Below are 16,492 nucleotides of genomic sequence, written 5' to 3' on the forward strand. Positions count from 1 at the left end.
GCAGAGAGAAAATAAAGGCAGCATTTGAGGCAGTTACAAAAGGATGGAATGTCATGAGAAGTATGAGGAAGGCTGAAAACAAGTGAAAAGAGATATGCATGATGCTAAAGGGAAGGGTGATAAAAAAAAAAAAAAAAAAAAATTATCAGGAGGCAGTAGACACCTACCGAAACGATAATTACTCCCAGTGAGGTCTAAAGCACTGTTCAGGGGGTGCTGTGAACTTATCATTAAACCCAGCTGTGACGTCACTGAACGTTTCCCTTTGTGTCTCACAACACAAAGGGGCAGTCACAGCCTGCCCTCTAAAGATAACTCTCTTCCTCCACACAAAACTACAAGCACCTAATAACACACACACCCTTCACTCAAAAATTTTAAAATCATCAATGGCGACTCCTACACCAGCCTCGGAGTCCCCATCTAGGGAGGGGACCATAAATGTCCCCAGGTCGGACTGCCTTTCTGTCGACGACCCTAAGTGTCTTGACACCCCCCTCAACTTTTCTTCATTAACTTCTGCAACATTCGCGGTCTAAGATCTAATTTTCAATCTGTAGAACACCACCTCTCCTCTTCTAAACCTCATCTTCTTTTCCTCACTGAAACTCAGGTGTCTGAGGCAACTGACAGTAGCCCCTTTTCTGTTCCCTCCTACTTTCTCTATCCTCATTTCCTCTCTCTGATCTTTAAAAAACTTAAGATTGGGGCAGAGCAAATTTGGTATTGTTCAATGCCTCAAAAATTCAATTCCTCCATCTATCAACTCGACACAACCTTCCAGACAACTATCCCCTCTTCTTCAGTGACACTCAACTGTCCCCCTCTTCTACACTGAACATCCTCGGTCTGTCCTTTACTTATAATCTGAACTGGAAACTTCACATCTCATCTCTAGCTAAAACAACTTCTATGAAGTTAGGCGTTCTGAGACGTCTCCGCCAGTTTTTCTCACCCCCCCAGCTGCTAACTCTGTACAAGGGCCTTATCCGTCCATGTATGGAGTATGCTTCACATGTCTGGGGGTGTTCCACTCATACTGCTCTTCTAGACAGGGTGGAATCAAAAGCTTTTCGTCTCATCAACTCCTCTCCTCTAACTGACTGTCTTCAGCCTCTCTCTCAGCGCCGCAATATTGCATATCTAGCAGTCTTCTACCGCTATTTTCATGCTAACTGCTCTTCTGATCTTGCTAACTGCATGCCTCCCCTCCTCCCGCGACCTCGCTGCACAAGACTTTCTTCTTTCTCTCACCCCTATTCTGTCCACCTCTCCAACCCAAGAGTTAACCAGTATTCTCAATTATTCATCCCTTTCTCTGGTAAACTCTGGAACTCCCTGCCTGCTTCTGTATTTCCGCCTTCCTATGACTTGAATTCCTTCAAGAGGGAGGTTTCAAGACACTTATTCATCAATTTTTGACCACTGCTTTGACCCTTTTATGGGACTGGCATTTAAGTGGGCATTTTTTTTATTAGATTTTTGTTGCCCTTGGCCAGTGTCCTTCCTACACACACACACAAAAAAAAAAAAAAGTGGGGAGGAAGTTAAGGGAGTGTTCAAGAGAATAAATAAAATGTTCTGTTAAGAGGTAAGAGAATTAGAAGAGGGCCATCTAGTAGTGCAGAGCAGGTGAAAGCAGAGGATGGTAGGATGTTAGATAGGCAAGATGAGGTGGGAAGAGTATTTTGAGAACCTGCCGATCTAGCATTCGATCGAAGGGACTAACGTCGCTGAGTGTCAGCGCTGCCGTCCCGCGGCCTCAAGGTTGTACACGGTATCTTATTTGTTTGTAAGAAAAAAGACCTAAATCATGCACTTAAATACTTGCAAAATCGAAGGTACATGAATTTCTTGTTTTTACCCCATTGCACTACTAACTCAAATTAAGAAGTGTAAATGTTCGGACATTCAAACAAGTTGGAGGAGGAGGTGAGAAAAAAAAACACAGGTGTTGGGAGGTGAAGAATAAACTCGCTTCCCGACGCCTGTGTTTCTTCTCACCTCCTCCCTTAAGAAGTGTAAAATATGACTGTTTTGTACTGTAACATTTAATAATGTACCTACTTCTGTGCTTAAGTTTTGTGGGAAGTCCAAACTAAAATACAGTTTTAAGATATGTAGAACGTTAAGCAGAACTGTAAACATAATTCGAAATATCTCTGTGTATACAGCACGCCATCTATCTCTTTGCTCTGTGACTGGTTGTCAGATTCTACGAAGGGAGGGGCTAAGGAGCTGTGAGCACGAAATGATGCGTGGCAATACGGATTTACTCATTCCTTATTGACGTGTCACGCGCCAGCTCAAAAAGAAAAAAAGACTAATGATTCTCTCCTCTGTATTTTCAGTCTTGCAATGAGACAAGGCGTGACGTCTGTGACGAAGATCCAGAAGTAGTGGCGGAGTCACTGTAAGGTGGTGATAGTGAGTGGTGGTGAAAATACTACAATAAAAGTGGTGGTGGTGATAAGGAGCGACGGGGATACAGTAGTGGTAGTGGTGGTGATGGTGAACGATGATGAAAATACCGCAATAAAAGTGGTGGTGGTAGTGGTAATGGTGAGCGACAGGGATACAATAGTGGTGGTAGTGATTTCACCGTCGCTTCGTGTTGCAGTGATAGTTACCAAGACGCGGTGTCTTCATCACTAACAACAAATCTGATTTTACAGTAATTTTTTGCAGCGTTATTTGTTTTGCCCATTACAACGTAGGAACTGTAACTTCTGGTAACGCTAGGGACCTCTCCAATGAACCTTACCGATGCTTTTGGGTAACAAATAACAAATTTTTATTCTCTTGTATTACTTTCTGCTTTATATGTAAAAAAAAAAAAAAACAGCAACACGTTGTATTATTATAATAATAATATGAGAAAAAAAAAGAAAATTGAGGCGGCGTGAGCGTGTTTCATCAACTGACAAGCAGACGACCTAAGTACTTCAGTACCTCATTTCATCTGCTGCTCCTATGATGTTCCTAGTATGTGTGCAGAGGGCACAAGGAATTTGTTACCTAAGTAAATGGGAGGAGAAATATTTCAGTCTAACAATGCATGTGTACAGCAACGAGGGAGAGAGGTAGTAGGTGGTTTATTGATGTGCCGGGTGACTCACCTGGCTTATTTGCATGGCTAATCAGTTTGTGATCTGGATGTCCATAAAGGAATTTTACAACTAGTCATAAATTAAAGTCAACCCAGAAATGCTTGCACGCCATTCTACAAGTAAACAGTGTTGTGTACCATAAGCAGAGTTTTATAAAACCATTCGCTGAATGTTACACAGATTGGTATTTATAACAAGAACACCGTTTCACTGTGGCAAATCTTACCTGTTTCATCGAGTAAATCCTTTTGTTTTAAGAATGCAGTATATGCGTCCCAAATTTATTATAACACCGTCAATGATTTGCTTTCTTTTTAATTTTACCGCTAAAAATACCGCTAACTGAGGAATGCCACCGCGGGGAGCAGCACACCCACCCGCCACCTGTCAGTGGAAGACCTCTGATTTGGTAGGGTTAGTATGCCGGAGAGGTGGGAAACGTTAACAGTGAATCAGCTGAGTGGATGACCGGCGACACATTCAGAATGAGCGCTCCGCGAGAAAAAGGGAACACTGATCACTTAGAGCAAAAGATTACTCTCGTGGGCCTCTTTAGACAAAATGAGGCAATTTTTGACAAAAGAACAGATCACGCCAACACACACACACACACACACACACACACACACACACACACACACACAGGAGAGAGAGAAAAAAAAACAGTGATGCTTTCAGCACGGCATACTCACCGGCTATTCTCAAGAACACCGCTGAGTTGCGGCGCGCTTCGTTTTATGATTATCACCATGTTGGGGCTTTCCGGAATCACGAAAACAACGACCATGAAATCAGATCGAAGTGTTGGTAATACCTGTTACAAGATTGGTAAGGCTTTTGACTGCAAGCATTACTAAACGACTGTGAAATGGGCCCTGGTGGTGATGGTGAGTGGTAGTGGTGGTGCTGGTGAGGACTGGTGGTGGAAATATCGCAGTTACAGTAGTGATGGTGATGGGAGATGGAATACCTAGCAGTGGCGGTGGTGGCGATGGAAACAAGAATGGCTGACATGTGTGGTGGTGGTGGTGGTGATGGTGGTGGTGGTGATGGTGGTGGTGGTAGTGGTGGTGGTGGTGGTGGTGACTGGTGATGTGACGATGAGGTGGATTGTGTAAGAGATACTAGATGATGAATACGATAAAAAGTTACGTTCAGGTGTGTGTGAGAGAGAGAGAGAGAGAGAGAGAGAGAGAGAGAGAGAGAGAGAGAGAGAGAGAGAGAGAGAGAGAGAGAGAGAGAGAGAGAGAGAGAGAGAGAGAGAGAGAGAGGAGAGAGAGAGAGAGAACCGTCCTTCACTATATCAGCAGTATTTGGCTAGTCCTTGAGATTGCTTGCTTACAGTGTGCTCAAAGGAAGGCAACAGCTCTACCCAGAATGTATCGGATAGGTATGAAAATTTTACTAACATTTGAGTTTTCAAACCAACAGGTACATATGCTGTCACCTGTGAGCTCCGGCAAAGTACTAATATGCTGGCCTATGTATACACAGTGGCTCCAGTGGCCGGCATCCTTCTGACGCCATCAACGAAGGAAGAGAGGACCCTAATTCTAGTAGGCGTGGTGCGTGGTTAATAAGGCTGTCCTTACTATGATTAGTCTTTCCACTGTGGTGGTGATTAAGTAAGGCGTTTCATCTGGGCCGCTGTGCATACGTGAAGGAGTTAGGTGCACTGTGTTCAAGGTCTTACCAATACAGGATAAGATGTGTTTGTTAATGAAAGCTGATAAACCTTCAGGATACTCCATCACTAGTAAGACACGAGCAACACCAGAAGTTTATCAAAGCCTCAAATTGTGTGTAGGGAAATACGCAGGCACACAGCGTCGCCGAGTCCTGTTCACACTGGTTATGCTACTTGTTTCGTGGCGCGGACAACAGGAATGAAAAATGTTCTTATATCGCTAGAACAGGTGTCACCTGTATGCAAGTGGACGTAACATCTGTAACATTGTAGCGGCAGCCACACCTGTGGAGCCCTCAGATGGCCCAGCTTAGTGTATTGGTCTGTCGGTTCACAATCACGTCCTCAATGAGTTTCGCCTGTTTCCTTAGTTTGGCTGGAAGAAGATAGTCGCAAACCGCACCTCAGCGGTCCCCCCGCGCGCTAGAGCGCTCATAAAATATGTGCGTAAGCGTGGGCGTGTACGTGCGTGTGTGTAAGTTTATAAACATCCTTGGCCAGTGAATTCTTTGGTGCGCTTCAGATAATAAATACGGGTAGACTTGACAAAACTTGAGGTACATGACTACTCGTGGGAAGGCCCGGCTACTCGTGGCTCTCAATCTTTGGAATCCATTGACATTTGATTTGTGTTCATCTCTTGCTTGGACTATTTTCCCACCGACAAAATGCCCCTGACAACGATAATCCGCCCTCGGTTAGTGACTTTCTACATCCTGTGCGGATTTCTGGTGTGGACGATGCCAATGTGGACAGGCTGGCTCAATTCTTCACGTCCTCTTCACCGGGCGGATTGGTTCAAGGCTGAATGGAAAGCATGGCTCGCCAATCTTAGCATATCGCTTTCTGGATCTCCCAAGGTATTCCGTAATCCTCCAATTTCCTCTCAATTTTCCTTGAAAGATAGTGAGCATCCCTGGAAGACCATTCTTTTCTGGAACACATGGTTCGGCTCTGAATGGTCAAGGAGGTGAGTAGAACAGCTTCTAACACTGTAACTATCTCTCGCTTGTCAATGACCTCTCTTTCTCTCCCTCTGCACCTCGCAAACTTCTTCACACACCGCCCTTGGCCTCGCGCTCCTGTTTTCATTTTCAGTATCTTAACAGTATACTTTATTTCAAATGTTAATTTTATATATTACTTATCTTTCCTGCAGCGCATATGACCAGTGTCATGTGGCTAAGTGTCATGTGTAAAAAAATAATAATAATAATGATTAAACAAAATAAAATGAAATAAAAATATTCCTTTGGCTGTCACAATAATCTTTCCCTCACCCTCACCTCATCCACATGTCTTGGTCTCTCTCTTGCCTCACTTCCAGTACATTCATTCCTCCATTCCTTGGCACTCCTATACTTATCAATCCCTTTGTCTCCCAGCTTAGCATAGCTCTTCCACATCTCTGCCACATTCATGTCTTACTCAACTACCTTCCGTCACCATCACACCACCTGGTGACCTCCACTCATTATTTCCAGGTTCGGCCCCACCGCCCCCGAAGAGCTACGAATACTCGGCTGTCCCAGCTGGAGATGCAATTTCTCCTTAGACCACAAAGCCTTATTTACAGCTGACGCTGTCGTCTTCGAAGCCGGAGGGTGAGGAAGACATTTTCTGGTGAATTGTGTCATCATGAGCTCCCAGGGAGTCTGTGGGTCTTTGACGATGAAACTAAGGGTCAGGAATTGAGGGATGGGGCTAAGTGGAGAGGTGTGTCTCTGGTTAGAGGTCTGGGATGAAACTGGGAGGGTAAAGGCAGGGTAGTTATGCTGCAATGCTAAGACAATGTTAACAGGGACTAGAGCAGCAGGGGATGAATGATGGGACTGCGATGAGGACACAACTCGGTCATCAGAGGTGCGAAATAGTGGAGTTATAATGAGCTGGAAGGTTGCAGTGCGAGAAGTTGTAACAGAAAGGTAAGTAAGTAGCTAGATAGGTGTGTGTGTATATATATATATATATATATATATATATATATATATATATATATATATATATATATATATATATATATATATATATATATATATATACACATATAGATAGATAGATAGATAGATAGATCAAATTTAGGCTGTGTGAGGAGGGAAGCAGGGATGAGTTGTTTATGGCCACTAGAGTTTTAAAAACTGAATTCCTCCGTTGACAGATTCCAACCGTACCTGAAAAACCTGCCCCGCCCCAACTCCCAGCGCTGGGTGTGGGTCTCTGTAGAGTCGCCCATCTCAGACGTTGGCCGAATTCACTTGAACAGCGTCAGGGCTAGCCGAATGAGTTCCTTCATTAACTGGACCATGACGTACCATTCCGGGTCAGATATTGTGGCCTTCTACGGATACTTCCTGTCCCGCAAACGCCACTGTCAGGTGAGTAGCCTTGCGCCGTCCATGGTGTTACACTGAAAAATTTGACTCTTATTACAATAGTTCATAATTATGTTTCGTATGCTATCTCTTTCTCTCTCTCTCTCTGAAAACTCACTGCCCTAGGGGATCGCCTACATGGTGCTTAAAACCTGTACTTCTGTGCTCACACCTTTCATAATCGATTAGTTTTCGTCTGTTTGTGATTAAAAAAAAATCCTCGTGCTGGAAGTATACTTACATTCAGTCTGTTCTAGTGAAGGATGCCGACTCAAATTCTTCACACTACGGACTAAGAGATTTGATTTTCTCCCTTTCTGAAACCTTTTAAAATAATAGTATACCGTCAATGGCATCTGTCAACTCTTAGTCTTCAATTCAAGTCTGCATTCTAAAAAAAAATTGCATTTGATCATTATCTTGGTGAGTTAGACGAAAAATTGACTGGTGCATCACACATAAGCAAAGCCTTCGAAAAAAAAAAATAAGTGTGACAAATCTTTGGTTTTCAAACAATTCTTTCACAAATTCCATCCCTCTCTCCGTACCTTAATCTGAAGAATAAATCCAAGTTTCTTTCACGCCGAACTACTGCTCCTGTCTATTTCATAAACTCTTCAGCAATGGAGCTGCACAAGGTTCTGTTTTAATCTCATCTTCCACCACGAAACAGACGTCCACACTGATGGAGCGAGGCGTGTCTGGAAAGGCACAGGTTAAAGGTTTACCAAACAAATCTGAACTTTTAAAGAAGCCACGATTGTTACTAACAGGCCACTTCGACCGAACCTGATGTCTGAGCATGGCACGGCCGTACATCAAGTCCGAGAGGCGCTGGACCGCGGCGACACTCTGCAGGACGTGATGGGCGACAGCTGGAGGACCTTTGTGCAGCGGCCCCGCGTGGTGGCCTTCATGACCAGTCACTGCTTCACTTATTCAAGACGGGAGCAGTACGTGGATGAGCTTCAGAAATACATAAAGGTGGACAGGTGAGTGCTGGACGTTCATTCTTCCTGCCTTCCATGTTCATTATGAACAAGATTTCTTTTCTTAGAAAGTGTAGAGGAGGCTGATCAAAAGCTCAGAAAAGAAAGTAAAAAATCACTGAATTGTTGTTCGTCAAAAAACTGAGCAGAAGAACCTTCTAATCTCGATGTCATGATTGTGTAGACATTTAAAGTGTATGGAATATGGTGTGAATGCCGTGAAGATTTGTCTTCAGAGGGCAGACGGTAACTGCTGTCTAGTGGTTACCGAGACACGAAAGGCAGAGAGGATACAGGAAGGGAACACAGCATGCCTGTAGTGGCCCCTCAGCCCTGCGTGTCTCCTTGGCACCAGGTGTCTAACTGTTTGCTCCTTCAAAATGTAAACTTCAACATTGTTTCTTTCTTTCCTGTTAAGGTACGGCAGTTGCTTAAAAAGAAAATGTGGCAACCGCTATCAGCCCATCACCTGTTGGGAAAAATATATTGAGCAAAAACTACTCCTTTTACATTGTCCATGGAGAATTCCCTGTGCAACGAATACGCTACTGAGAAGCTCTATCTCGCTCTGGTGTACAAGATGGTGCCCGTGGTGTGGGGAGGTGAGCCACGTGTGTGTTGTGTGTGTGTGTGTGTGTGTGTGTGTGTGTGTGTGTGTGTGTGTGTGTGTGTGTGTGTGTGTGTGTGTGTGTGTGTGTGTGTGTGTGTGTGTGTGTGTGTGTGTGTGTGTGTGTGTGTGTGTGTGTGAAAGAGTCAATAAGAAAGGAAAGCCGAAATGAAGAGAAGTAAGAAATAATGTCACACACACACACACACCACACCACACACACACACCACACACACACACACACACACACACACACACACACACACACACACACACAGAGAGAGAGAGAGAGAGAGGAGAGAGAGAGAGAGAGAGAGAGAGAGAGAGAGAGCGAGAGAGAGAGGAGAGAGAGAGAGAGGAGAGAGAGGAGAGAGAGAGAGAGAGAGAGAGAGAGCGGTACTGTCCAACATTTCACATATACTGACACGTCTTCCATCCACCCTCCACCAGGCAGCGAATACGACAAAATACTGCCACCTCACTCGTACATCAACGCGCGCCCCTACCACCCCCGCGACCCTGGCTGCCCTTCTCCTGCGCCTTCATCAGGATCCTGTAGCTTACGGCAGGTGTTGTGAGAGAGAGAGAGAGAGAGAGAGAGAGAGAGAGAGAGAGAGAGAGAGAGAGAGAGAGAGAGAGAGAGAGAGAGGAGAGAGAGAGAGAGAGAGAGCGCCTTAACTCATCTCCCCAACGCGCCGTCCACTTTTGTACAGTCTTGCCCTCCTTATTTCAGTGTCATAGCAGAATAGCTCCCATCTCACTGTGGTAGACAGAACAATGCTTTCTTGGTAAATGACATTCTAAACTTCACTGTTATGGGCATCATTACCCTCACTATTCTCATCATTTTATATTTTTTATTTTTGGATAATGAGCTAGAAGGTTGAACATGGGAGTTGAGTTAGCAGAGTATAAGAAAAGCTGCGACGATAGTGACTTATACAACAACTTGCTCGTCAGCCAGAGTGAGACGTGTGTGATCTTGTAACTTCATTTCCATTTCCATGTTCGTCTACATTACGCCTCTTTGCGCCCCTTCCATTTCACCCTCCTGCAGATCTCACCTGTGGCGGAGATACCTGAAGGCAGTGATGGGAGGGAGCTTTTGCGAACTGTGCCACCGCCTGCATACGGACACGGCGCCCAGCCACCACCAGGACGTAGCCAAGTGGTTGGCGGAGAGCGGCAAGTGTCTCAGAGTTCCTAAGGACTTGTTCAAGAATGACGCCTGGAGGAAGTACATCAACAGCACGAACACCACGAGTATAGAAACCCCACAGAAGGACACCGAGAGTAAAGGACCCAAGCAACAGGACACCGAGAGTAAAGGAACAAAACAGAAGGACACCGAGAGTAAAGGACCCAAGCAACAGGACACCGAGAGGTAAAGGAACAAAACAGAAGGACACCGAGAGTAAAGGAAACAAAACAGAAGGACACCAAGAGTAAAGGAACAAAACAGAAGGACACCAAGAGTAAAGGAACAAAACAGAAGGACACCGAGAGTAAAGGAACAAAACAGAAGACGGACCGAGAGTAAAGGACCCAAGCAAACAGGACACCGAGAGTAAAGGAACAAAACAGGACACCGAGAGTAAAGGAACAAAACAGAAAGACACCGAGAGTAAAGGAACAAAACAGGACACCGAGAGTAAAGGAACAAAACAGAACACCGAGAGTAAAGGAACAAAACAGAAAGACACCGAGAGTAAAGGAACAAAACAGAAAGACACCGAGAGTAAAGGAACAAAACAGGACACCGAGAGTAAAGGAACAAAACAGAAGGGTAAATTAGATGATAAGCAGATAGATATAGATCGATAGATAGATAGAAAAATTGATAGATAAGTGGAGAGGCAGATACATATATATATAGACATACAAACAGACAGATAGACAAGCAGAAAGACAGATAGATAGATAAACAGATACAAGGTTAAAAAGATATATAGATGGATATATATAAAACGGTGGAAAGATTGATAGGAAGATCAATGTTGTGCGCGGGCGAGTAAGTCTGTGTGATTCGTCGCTGTCTTGAGGGTCACGTGCAGAATTCGTGGTCATGAACCTTTCTGGAGACAGCTGAGGACGCAGGAAGTGTGACTTATGGGCGAGGCTGAGACCCTCCCCTCATACCCGTCCCGACCCCTTGCTGGAGGAGGAGAATTGCTGTTCGCCCAACCGTGGAAATGTGCCACTTGAGCGGAGATCGATCATCCGTCAAGGGGCGTGAGGAAGTCATCACTGAGCCAGTGAGCCGCGCGTGTGTCTGTTTATGGCTCGAATTTGTTTTTTTTCACAATGTAAGAATATAAAAATCATACAATCAGTAAATTAACGGTTAACTTCGTTCTTTCAGAGTCTTTTACCGTGCTCGATTGTCTCATATAAGTCTACGGATATACATTTGCACATTTCGCTTATTTAAATACTTTGAAAAATGTATGACAATCAACAATGCTATACGTTAGTGGTTCCCAACCTTGTTTTGGCTGCGACCCTAAATACGAGTACAACCTCAACCTGGACCGGCAACCTTAAATGTGTGAACATGTAGTATTTACTACCAACCATATTCATGTTACAGTTATACTTGCACGTGTTTATGTCTAGGGGAAGGACTCGGATAGCCAGGAAGTGGGTCAAGTACGTGCGTTGAAGGTGGAGGCTGGGAAGGAAAGGTGAGGAGGACAAATAAGGTAGAGACACACTCATAGATGTCTTTTGAGGAAGGTGTGTTTTGGGGTCCCGTTGGGAAGGAAAAATCTTTCATGAATGGGTACCAAACTAGTGGTTTCCGCCTTAGGTGACAATACCCCACTATTGAACCACAATAGCACATTCCTGCGCCGTCCTCACGCCCCCCAGCTTGGGAGCCACTGCACTATGGGAACGGCAACAACGTGACGACATCTTACCCTCGCTGCCTGTGGCGACGTCGCTCTGCAGGAGCAGAGCGAGCGTGATTCACTAGCAGAGGTAGGTAAAGGGTGCCAGCAATACAAGGAGCAAGGAGAGGGTGGCTGACTAGCAGTGCTAGGCAGAATGCCTTCATGATGTGCCGGCCAGTGCTCACTGCTGCTCCAAGCGGAGCAGCTTCGAGATGGCCGTGCAGGAAGAGAGTGGCGGCGCGGTGCATGATGGGAAGACCGTACACACACACTCGTATATCAAATGAAGTGGCATGTTTTGACAAATGTTTTTCAGTGGTTGAAGTGTACGCCGTTCATTCAGTCCACGCCTCGCCTGATGCAGAAGGGGCAGGTGTTCGGCGCCCTCCCACACCAGGGACTAATGAACACGCACTGCACGAACTGCCGTCATCTCATATCTTGCATATTTTTTTTTCAAGTTGTTTAGTTTACGTTTAAAGTTTATGAAAGTGATGTAAAATAAATTAATAGAAAATATCTCTCAAAAGTAATACAAGGAGTGAGCACTCTTCCTGAACGCCTTCCCCTCTATACTGGCTGGAGCAGTACTACTACACATTACACACTACAATATCTCCACTCCCTCACACCGAGATCACGCTCCAACAATGACTAATTCATACACTATTGATTCTCCTTGCCATAAAATAACCGAGTCTCCTTTCACAAGAAAACGAGGTGCGAATGTATGAGAAAACGAACAGTTCAAACACAAACTTGTATATTTTCAGGCAACACCGATTATGATTGGTAAATGATGCCATGATTGTTTCCGTGGCAATGATTATTTCGTAGAAGCTACATTACGTTCATCATTGTTAAAGAAGAGAATACTGGAGTTTGTTAATGACAGTGTGTGTGTGTGTGTGTGTGTGTGTGTGCAAACCTACACGGCCTTGCCCTGTTACTGATACCATGCGTGGCGGGGAGGCAGTCAGTCCTTTTCTCTGTTTTCTTTCTGACAATTCACTGTTCTGGCTTCGCACAACTGCTGTAAATTTCCCAGTCTTGTTTACAGTGTTCGTGTTTTAATCTTGTTATTTATGTAGTAGTAGTAGTAGTAGTAGTAGTAGTGATTGTTTTATTGAAAGTCTGTACTTGTTTCTCAAAAGCTGTTGCCGTTGGTGATACGTGAAGCATATTAAAGACCATCTACTAAAAAAAAACAAAACTAATAACAAATAAAAGCTTCAATGTGATTTCATTTATTTATTTACTTATTCTATTTATTATTTTTCATTCATCCATTTATTTATTTACTTATGTATTTATGTTTTCTGAAAATCTGTAGAGCTATAAAGCAAAGAAAAAAAACAAGGTCATATGGCGCTGTCTATGATTGCAGGAAAGCGCTACCTCTCCTGAAAAAAATCCCATGGTGGTAAGACAGATCTAGCATCCTCTGAGCCCCGGGCCGAGCACCGCGCCGCAGAGCCACTCGGTCCCGGCGACGAGCACAAGTGGCGAAGGCAGCAGCGGGGGAGGGATGGGTGGGATAGGAACATACAAAGAGTGAGGGCGCAGCGTTATCCCCCTGGTGAGTGACGTTCCCTGAGGTGGGCGAGTCGTCACCGTCAGCTGCGGCACAGTACTCGCAGTGACACCAAAGCCTCTGTTATCACGCCCACCCATCTCGCCTCAAGTCTTGGGAACGCCACTTTTTGTACCACGCCCGCGACCCACCCCTCCTTCGTGAGACTACACCCGCCACCCCGCCCCATTACCGCTACCCTTCCCCTTCACGTGTACCCCACCGCCCCTCCCTCTCGTCCTCCTAGTTACCTTCACGCTCAGCCCTCACTATCACCCAGCATTCCCGTCTCACCTTCGTTTCCACTACATGCACGTCACCCTTCCTTCTCTCTTGATCTAAAAATGTAGCCGTGCAGTGCTTTAATGTCCTTCCTTCTCCTTCTCCTCCTCTTCTTCTTCCTCCTCCTCCTCCTCCTCCTCCTCCTAGAGTTCCTCCTGTTTATCTTTCAATTCTGTGTTTCTTGTCTTGTTTTGTTTTTGCCTTTTTGCCTTCTTCTTCTTCTTCTTTCTCCTCCTCCTCTTCATCCACCACCACCACCACCACCACGCCATCCTCCTCCCCTTCTTCTAAAGATATAATTGGTTGCTTAATCAGGTTTAGCAAATATCGAAGATCCGTGTAGCATTCTTGACCTTGCTGTGTGTGTGTGTGTGTGTGTGTGTGTGTGTGTGTGTGTGTGTGTGTGTGTGTGTGTGTGTGTGTGTGTGTGTGTGTGTGTGTGTGTGTGTGTGTGTGTGTGTGTGTGTGTGTGTGTGTGTGTGTGTGTGTGTGTGTGTGTGTGTGTGTGTGTGTGTGTGTGTGAAGTCCCCCCGGCATAATATCCCAGTGCAGGGTGAAAGCAGCAGGAGAAGTACTTGGTGGGCTGAGAAAGATCTTTAAACATGAGACACTGGATATGAGTGTAAAGAGAGGGTTGTATGAGCGAATAGTGGTGCCCATTGTGCCGTATGGTGCTGAAATGTGGATCATGGGAGTAAATTACCACAGAGGCCATGGTTGGCGTAGTGTGTGTGCAGTAACATGGAGGGACAGAGTAAGAAATGAGGAGGCAAAAATAAAAAAAGTAATGTTTTGAGAGAGTTGACTGGACAGGCAGATTAGTGTGTTTAGATAGTTTAGGCAAAAGGAGAGAATGAAGGACAGTCAACAAGTAAAGAGAATAATGAGGTCACATGTGCACGATGGAAGTCGAACTGTGTGAAGAAAGCAATGAATGAGAGAGGAACGACTGCAGCAAACAGGAGCCATTGTGTGTGATAGAGGTGGCTGGAGAGTGACAGTGGTGAGAGCATGAAAATGACACAGTCTCATCCACCTCTGGCAGGGGGTGTTGGGCATACTTGGTGGGGCCACTGGCATATGGACCCAGTTAGGATACGGGGCACTCTGTAGGAAGTACCCTACATCTGCTGTGGTCTCAGGACTGGAGTAAGTGCGGGGTAGGGAACCGTCTCGTTATGAAAGAACAGGGATAAACCAGTGTATGCTGTCGGGCATTGCTGTGGATGAGTGTGGACTGCTGTGCTGTGCCTGGACTCATGTGATTACGGTGGGCCCCAAGACTTTCCCTTTCCACCTGCGCCAAGGACTAAGAGTGTGGATGATATGTGTGTGTGTGTGTGTGTGTGTGTGTGTGTGTGTGTGTGTGTGTGTGTGAGTGTGGCCTCAACAGGCAAGGGAGGCCTCAACAGGCAAGGGAGTGGTGACGCGGGGAGCAGTCTGCCGCGCCGCCCCTCCCCCTACCAGCCTGCCCTCCCTGGCGCTCACTCCTGCAGGAAAAATAAAAAGATGATCTCATAGTTATGCCGACCGACCTCCCGTCTGCTACAGCTCGGGAGGAGGGCCAAGAGGAGGAGGAGGAGGAGGAGGAGGAGGAGGAGGAGCAAAAAGTGTTGGCAGGTGGCCGGCGCAGGAACAGGTCGGCGGCAACAGAGAGAGAGAGAGAGAGAGAGAGAGAGAGAGAGAGAGAGAGAGAGAGAGAGAGAGAGAGAGAGAGAGAGAGAGAGAGAGAGAGAGAGAGAGAGAGAAGAGAAGAGAAGAGAAGAGAAGAGAAGAGAAGAGAGAAGAGAAGAGAAGAGAGAGAGAGAGAGAGAGAGAGAGAGAGAGAGAGAGAGAGAGAGAGAGAGGAGAGAGAGAGAGAGAGAGAGAGAGAGAGAGAGAGAGAGGATAATATCGCGTTACCCTCCCATCGTCAGCATTCGTGTAACATCGTGGCTCGTGACGGCCCGGCAGAGGCGCACCTACCCGCGGCGGAGGACTTTCTGTTTTTGTTTTGGAAATAGATAATGCCAGAGGACTCGTGGGCGTTGCCAGACCCACGAACTTTTCTGTCGGCATCTCAAGTTAACAATTTATGAGACGGGGGTACTCCATCTGTGGGCGGCGAGTGACTGGGTGACGTGTGGGCGTGTGAGGGTGGATGGGTGGGAAAGTGAAGGGTAGATAAGGTGATGCGATGCTGGGAGATGCCAATATTTAATCGCTGCCTAACTTGATAACTGTATGACTGTTGTGGTGTTGGCTAAACTATATAGACAAATAAATAAATAAGAAAAGTAGATGAACTTTTTTTTTCCCTTTTAATTATATTCAAGGCGCCCGTCTATCCCAGGACATCCCATCGAAACATATCTCTTTATCTAGTCCTCTGTCCTCCCCCGCCCTCCCTTCAAACTGTCATTCTAACCATTGCTATCCTAGAAAAAAAAAAAAAATTCTTCCTAGGCAAACTTCTTATCTCACCTCCCATCTGTCTACTGAGGCCATTCCAGGTAAAGTTCTCATCTCATCTCGTCTCTCCATTCCAGAAAAAAACTCATATCGTTTCTCCATTGCAGGAAACTCACTATTTAGTCTCTCCATTGCACGAAAACTCATCTATGTAGGCTCTCCGGCGAGTTCTGTCTATCCTGCTTTCGTTCACCGACCTTACCTTACCATTTCGTTACTCTAATTGTCCCCCTTATTATCTGTTTGCCGTACGCCCTGCCTACGCCCCAAGTGGAGGCTGTCGGGTAACTGGCTGATAAGGTACACTGGTACAGCTCTCATCTTGGTACGCCACGCCTGCACACTGCACCGCCGCCCCCGCCCACAGCAAGACCCGCAGCGGTGAAATGCTTATGTGGTTATGAAAATTAGCGTCTGAAGGGGCGGGGCTCTGATGCGGCTCAGGTAGGAACACAATCATTACCTTGGTGAAGGAGGGTGTTTGGAGAGTATCTGTCTCCATTACTCCACACCACCCGCTGGCCGCA

At 45.7% G+C, this 16,492-nt stretch overlaps 1 long non-coding RNA gene across 1 annotated transcript in view; it reads right to left on the minus strand.

Annotated features, from left to right (window-relative positions):
• Positions 1-6,960: 6,960 nt before the first annotated feature.
• Positions 6,961-16,492, minus strand: part of LOC135107794 (uncharacterized) — a 34,259-nt gene continuing 24,727 nt past the window's right edge. Inside the window, exons 2-3 of the long non-coding RNA XR_010271991.1 lie at positions 7,718-7,870; positions 6,961-7,204 (exon numbers count right to left, since the gene is read on the minus strand). This is a non-coding gene — a long non-coding RNA (uncharacterized LOC135107794). The remainder of the gene's footprint in view (positions 7,205-7,717; positions 7,871-16,492) is intronic.

This window comes from Scylla paramamosain, chromosome 16 (genome assembly GCF_035594125.1).
Source record: "Scylla paramamosain isolate STU-SP2022 chromosome 16, ASM3559412v1, whole genome shotgun sequence".
Classification (NCBI taxonomy): domain Eukaryota; kingdom Metazoa; phylum Arthropoda; class Malacostraca; order Decapoda; family Portunidae; genus Scylla; species Scylla paramamosain.